The sequence below is a fragment of the Pan troglodytes genome, chromosome 4, assembly GCF_028858775.2.
Source record: "Pan troglodytes isolate AG18354 chromosome 4, NHGRI_mPanTro3-v2.0_pri, whole genome shotgun sequence".
NCBI classification, from domain to species: Eukaryota; Metazoa; Chordata; class Mammalia; order Primates; family Hominidae; genus Pan; species Pan troglodytes.
In genome coordinates, this window is record NC_072402.2 from 149,411,552 (window position 1) to 149,419,144 (window position 7,593).

Sequence of the window (7,593 nt, forward strand, 5' to 3'; positions counted from 1 at the left end):
TGGACCTTGAAGCATGGGTTGGGTTTGAATACCATGAAAAGGAAGAAGGCAGAGAACATCCTCATGATACACTTCCATCCGCTGTGGCCCCTGTCTCTCTTGCCATTCTCTCCTCCTACCACTGTCCTCTGTGCCCACGCTGCTCCAGCCATGCCAACTTCCTTCCAGTCCTTCAACTACCCCAAAGCTTCTCCCACCCCAGGATTTTTTTTTTTTTTTTTTTTTTTTTTGAGACAGACTCTCACTTTGTTGCCCAGGCTGGAGGGCAGTGGCGCAATCTCAACTCACTGCAACCTCCACCTCCTGGGTTCAAGTGATTCTGCTGCCTCAGCCTCTCAAGAAGCTGGGATTACAGGCATGCACCACCACACCAGGCTAATTTTTGTATTTTTAGTAGAGACAGGGTTTCACCATGTTGGCCAGACTGGTCTCGAACTCCTGACCACAAGTGATCCGCCCGCCTTGGCCTCTCAAAGTGTTGGGATTACAAGTCTGAGCCACCATGCCCAGAATCTTTGCACTTGCTCTTACCTCTGCCAGAGACACTCTTCCACCTGATTTTCCTGTGCCTATTCTAATGTCATCTCCTTAGAGAGGCCCTCCCTGGCCACTCAATCTACTTGCCTCTCTCACAGGCACAGTTCATCACCTTACACTGTTTTATTTCCTCCCCATCACCTGTCATTCTCAGAAACCATTTGTTTCTCCCACTAGACAGAAGCTTGGTGAGAGCAGGGACTTCACATGTCTGTTTACTGCTTTGTGCCCAGCATGTTGACCAGTGCCCCACACAAAGCTGGCTTGCAATATTTTACTCAATAAATATATGAACTTCCAACTCACCCATCTGAAAAAAGAGAGGGTTGTCTTTTACTAGGGTTCCAGCCTGGAACAGTGCCCCACACCCAAGAGACCCTCAAACCACTAAAGTGGAATATAAAAGTTAGGCTGTTTGGTCCTTTTGAGAACCTAAAGGAAGCGATGAACTTTCTCTGCAGAAAAATCCACAAACACCCAAGAAGGAGTCTTCTCCAGATGACCCCCAAGGGCCGGGTGCAGTAGTATGTTCCTGGAGTCCCAGCTACTCTGAGGCTGAAGCAGGAGGATTGCTTAAGGCCAGAAGCCTGAGACTAGCCTCGGTGACAGAGCAAGATGCTGTCTGTAATAATAATAAAATAATAATAATAATAATAAGGCCAGGCATGGTGGCTCACTCCTGTAATTCCAGCCCTTTGGGAGGCTGAGGCAGGTAGATCACCTGCGGTCAGGAGTTCGACAACAGCCTGGCCAACATGGCAAAACCCTGCCTCTACTAGAAATACAAAAGAAATTAGTTGGGCATCATGGCATGTGCCTGTAATCCCAGCTACATGGGAGACTGCGGCAGGAGAATCGCTTGAACCCAGGAGGCGGAGGTTGCAGTGAGCCGAGATGGCACCATTGCACTCTAGCCTTGGAGACAGAGCAAGACTCCGTCTCTAAATAAATAAATAAAGACCCCCAAGGCCTCTCACCCTGGTTCAAAAGCCAAGAGCTTTTGGCTGCTGAATACAGGGTGCTGGTGGACTTTCCAGATATCTGTTTTGCCATCCGGACAGATGTATATTTTTATAGGATTGGTTGCTATAGCTCCCAGGCATTATGGGGACTAAAATTAGCAGCAGCTTTGTATTTTTATTCATAAACTAAAATGATGATTCTGATGAGGATGAACCAGTGGAACTCTTCCCAGTTTTTGGCTGGTGTTCCCATGTGGCTTTCGGTTCAGAAAGTGGAAGTCTGGGTGGGGCTGGGCTGAAGCTCTGGAAGAGAGATCCCTCCTGAGGGCCACTTCCAGGTCTCTGTGGGGACACCCTGAGCCAGAATCACTCCCAGAAGGAAAACTTGGTAGGTTTTATATCTAAGGATAAGAGCACATGGCTGGGTGCAGTGGCTCACACCTGTAATCCCAACACTTTGGGAGGCGGATCACCTGAGGTCAGGAGTTCGGCGACCAGCCTGACCAACATAGTGAAACCCCGTCTCTACTAAAAATACAAAATTAGCCAGGCATGGTGGCTCATGCCTGTAATCCCAGCTACTTGGGAAGCTGAGGCAGAACTGCTTGAACTCAGGAGGCGGAGGTTGCAGTGAGCTGAGATAGCACCATTGCACTCCAGCCTGGGCAACAAGAGTGAAACTCCACCTCAAAAGGCAAAAAAAAAAAAAAAAAAAAAAGCATCCTGGGGCAACAGGAGCCTCTGAAGCAAGGATGACTCTCACCTAGAAAGGAAGACCACTAGGACTAAGGCTGGTCTTCCTGCCACCTGCCAAGGGCTTTATAGGAAGGGAGAGAAGCACAACCTAGCCAGGTGTGATAGACCCGGGTGTGAGTCCCGCTCTGCTATTGAGTCATTGAGTGACTTTGGGCTCATCCCTGCCCCTCTCTGAACTACACCTTTTCTTTCTTTCTTTTTAATTGTGTTAATAGAGGCAAGGTCTTTCTAGGTTGCCCAGGCTGGTCTTGAACTCCTGGCCTCAAGCAATCCTCCTGCCTTGGCCTCCCAATGTGCTAGTATTACAAGCATGAGCCATTGTACCTGACCCTACACCTTTTCATTTATAAAATAGGTTGGACAGCAGAATAGTAGTAATAAGAGCCAGCATTTATTAAACACCTACTATGTGCCAAGCACCAGCTAAGCTCTTTGCATATATTGTCTGACTTAACTCTTATAAATCTGGAACTGTTATTATTCCCATTTTATAAATGTGGAAAATGAAGTTCATATCAATAATTTGCTCAAGCTTATGCACCAAGTATATGGTAAATCAGAGATTCAAATCCAGGTTTAAGGGACACCAGAGCCCAAGTGCTTGACTACTGCACGCTACTTCCCCCTCAATTCCTCTCCAGCTCTGACATATGTGGACTTCAGACCATATAGCCCTCTCCCGAGTCAAGAATGTTGCTGATCCAACATTAGGCTGAATCAGCTTTTCATCTTGTAAAGCAATCCGTCAGTATATTGGGGTCCCTGCTGCCTGCCCACTGCCCTCTCCAACCACTCTCCAGCTGTGCTCTTCTAGGCACTTCTCACTTTACCCTGATCCTGCCCTCCTGACCTAGCACCCCAGCCACAGCCTTAGAACTCAAGGGACTGCCTGGGAAATGTTCACATGTGCCTGCCATCCAGGCTCTGTACACCCCCAGTACATCAGCTACTTCATTCACTCATTCAATCTTTATTGTGCTTTGCATCAGGCAATGGGGATATAGCAATAAATAGGACAGACAAGGCTCTGCCCTCTTGCACTTTACATTCCAATAGGTGAAGGCAGGCCATGAGCTCATTTCAGGTTGTGATCAGTTCTGTGGAAGAAACAAGGAAGATGAAATGAAAAAGCAATGGAGGATGACTTTAGATAGGGTCATTAGCATAGGCATCTTGGAGGAGGCAAGATGAGGAAGATGTTGAAGCATGAGTCAATGAGAAAGGCTGAGAGAAGAGTACTCCAGGAGAGGGGAGAACAAGCACCAAAACCCTGATGTGAGGAGAGCTTGGCTTTTTCAAGTAACTGAAAGTGTGGCTAGAATTACCTACTGGGGGAGATTTCCCTTCTCCTCCTGTTCTTCCTCGTCCTTTTCTCCTCCATTTTCCTGTTGTTCATTCCTACCCTTTTTACACCCTTTTAGCCATTTCAACATACTTTCTTGTCCACTATCTCAGTGAATGCCACAGCAGTCCTGTGAAAGAGTTAGGGTAGGGATTAGAACCTATAGTGTAGATATGGAGAAACTGAGGCCTCTATCACTCAGGGAAGCTGGAGCTCAAAACTAGGTCTCCTGACTCCTGGCTAAAAACCAGATTCTTAACCACACCAAGAACCTGCTTGTCTTTCTGCTCACTGACTCCAGAGACTCTGTCACTAGCTCTGAGACCAGCCTATGGACCACCTGATGAACCATCTCTGGGAGCTGGACTGGGGCCAGGTAAACTATTCCTACATAGGGACAGGAATACTTGCACAGGGAGCAAGAGGTCTGAACTCTGGAAATAGATCAGGAAGGCTCTGTGGATTTGGCTTCTGGCAAGGAGGAAAGCAACCGAGCATAAAGTTAAACAAATAAAAGCAGGACAAAGAAACATCCCCTAAGACCATGCATTAAAAACAGCATCGGGATCTCAGCAGTTCAGATCTCCAGGTCATAACTCCTGAGTGAGCCTTTCGGGTTAAAAAAACTCAACAAAACTTACATAGGAGAACTTGAGGGCCCATGAGGGACCAGGTTTCATTGGAGCAATTGTTATTAAACTGAGAAGGCAGACAATCATATTCAATATTACAAAGCAGATGGTGGGCAAAACACTTTATGTCCATTATCTCATTTAACTCAACAACACTTACGCAGAATATTTGTTTTCTATCATTGCTATAGTAAATTACCACAAATTTGGTGACTTAAAAACAACACACATTTATTATCTTATAGTTTTGGAGATCAGAAGTCCTAAAATCAAGGTGTCGTTGGGTTCCTTCCAGAGGAAGGATGAATCTGTTGAGGAAAGAATCTGTTTCCTTACCTTTTTGTTGTTGTTGTTTTGTTTTTTGAGACAGAGTTTCACTCTTGATGCCCATGCTAGAGTGCAATGGTGCAATCTCACCTCACCGCCACCTCCACCTCCGGGGTTCAAGCAATTCTCCTGCCTCAGCCTCGAGAGTAGCTGGGATTACAGGCATGTGCCACCACATCTGGCTAATTTTGTATTTTTAGTAGAGACAGGGTTTCTCCATTTTGGTCAGGCTGGTCTCAAATTCCTGACCTCAGGTGATCCGCCTGCCTGGGCCTCCCAAAGTGCTGGGATTACAGGCATAAGCCTCTGTGCCCTGCCTATTTTCTTACCTTTTTCAGTTTCTAGAGGCCACCCTCATTCCTTGTGAACCTTGAGGCTTGTGAACCCTCACTCTGTCTTCTAAGCACATCACTCCAACTCTGCTTCTGCCTTGACATCTTTTCCTGACTTTGACCCTCTGGCCTTCAACTTTTAAGAACCCTTGTCATTACATTGGGCCCACCTAAATAATCTAAAATAATCTTCCCACCTTTAAATCCTTAAATTAATCTGCAAAGCCCCCTTTGCCATGTAAGATAGCCTGTCTATAGATTCTGAGGATTAGGGCACGTCCATCTTTGGAGGGGCCATTATTTTGTCTACCATAGGTGGGTACAATTACCATTCTCATTTTAAAGATGAGTAAAGAAAAGTTCTGAGAACTAAATCACTTGGTCAAGGTCCCACAGTGGAGAAGCCAGGAATACACACAGGTAGCTCCACTCCAGATCCCTCTCTCCATGACTTCCCCATGCACTCAACTGCCCATTCTGCCCTTCTGGCCATGGCTGCCTCCCTTCCCCCACTGGTCCCAAACCCAAACCCATTCATCCTTCAAGCTCAGATTGGATTGCTCCTATTTTTTCAAAGCTTAGAACTGATAGGGCCCTTTAGCCCTATTCAATCCCAGATTTTCCATGTGTGGCTGGGAAAATTGAGGTTTAAAGAGCCCAAGGTTACAGTGTGGACAGCTAGGCCTGGGGCCTCTCTCTCCCAGGCTGAAGGCAGCTCTGGCCTGATCCAAATCTCCGGAGGGAGGGACTGGGCAGGCTGACCTCTTTGGGATGGGGATTATGTATCAGAACTCTCAAATATACCCTTTGTGTGGCTGGCTGAATGTCAAGGCTGCCAAGCTAAGAAGGTTCAAGCACATTGGAGGCTGACTCAGCCTGTTGCCTTGTTACTGTATCTTTCCCCAGGCAGGCCTTCCCATTGTCTGAAGGGCACAAAGAACCCATTGTCATCTGGCCCTGGGTCCCCGAAGCAGAGCATCCACCAACCAGGCCAAGGCCAAACAGAGGAAGATGAAATTTAACCTCAGCACCCTCCCCACTTGCAACACACCCACTGAGCAGTTGAAGGTTTCTCCTCTAGCTCTTTGTAGCTCACAAAGGACTTTTTTTTTTTTTTTTTCTGAGACGGAGTCTCGTTCTGTCACCCAGGCTGGAGCATAGTCGCACAATCTTGGCTCACTGCATCCTCCACCTCCTGGGTTCAAGCAATTCTCCTGCCTCAGCCTCCTGAGTAGCTAGGATTACAGGCGTGTGCCACCAGGCCTGGCTAATTTTTTGTATTTTTTAGTAGAGGCAGGGTTTCACCAAGTTGGCCAGGCTGGTCTTGAACTCCTGACCTAGTGATCTGCCCACCTCAGCCTCCCGAAGTGCTGGGATTACAGGCGTGAGCTACCGCGTCTGGCCCACAAAGGACTTTTATCACCCTAATCTTATTGAGTGGCACATTTAGTCTACAAAGTAGAAAGGTCAGGATTCACTAAGCCCATTTTGGGCTTGGGCAGACAGACAGACTTGCCCAAAGTCACACAGTTGGCCCATGGTGGGGCTGAAATGAAAGCTCCCAAACTCTTAACAGTCAAGACTCTTTCCACTGCATCCACTGCCTCCACCCAGGGTCCCAGTAAGAGTTTACCAAGGCACCTCCTTCTCACAGAGGCTCCCTCTCCACTGAGGTGACAATGCGTTGGCTGCACCTTTTCATGTTGACATGTTGACACAAACCCACTGGTCTTAGTCTGTTTTTGTGTTGTTATAACAGAATACCTGGAACTGGGTGATTTATAATAAACAGAAATTTAATGGCTCATGATTCTGGAGCTGGGAAGTCCAAGATTGAGGACCAGCATCTGGCAAAGTTCTTCATGCTGTATCATGCCATGGTAGAAGGGCAAAGAGAGGGCGAGAAAGAGAGCAAGAGATAGAACTTGCAACCTCAAACCCTAATTGATGTTAATCAACTCGTAAGGGCAGAGCCCTCATGACCTAAGCATCTCCCGATAGGCCCCACCTCCCAACACTGCTGCATTGAGGATTAAGTTTTCAACACATGCTTTTAGGGGTACATGTTCCAACCATAGCATCACCCAAGGAGAAAGAAGCACTCATTTGAGTTCTGATTTGGGTTCTTCCCTTAGTAGGACCTGTGCCCTGAGGCCCTGCTTATACTCTGACCTTAAGCAGCTCACTTTTCCTTTCCAAACCTGAGTGTTCTTATCTGTAAAATGAGCATGATTAAAATATTTCACTCTCCTGGGTACAAAGTCAGTGTAAGAGTCAAGTGAACATAGATTTTAGGGAGTCAGCAAATATAAGAGGATGCTTAGGAGGCCTAGTTTTTGAGTCAGATCTCTGGGCTTGGGTCCTGGGTCAAAGTTATTTAACTCTAGAAGACTTGAGGCATGTTATCAACCTCCAGCCTCAGCTTCCTCAAGTGTAAAGTTCTTGTGAGGTGCTTGTGAGGATTAAATGAGATCATATATGTAACGCATTTGGCCCACTGCTGCATGAACGAAGCACTTCATAAATGTCAGATATAAGTAGATTATCTAATTCAACATTTTCCAAAGTGTGTTTCACAAAATATTAGTCCTATAACATATTCCAGAAAGATAGGCGGACCCTGGGTTCAAGTACGTTTGTGAAATGCAGCACTCACTACCTTCCTCGTGGATATTCCTGAGGCACCTTGAAACCTTAAAAGCTCT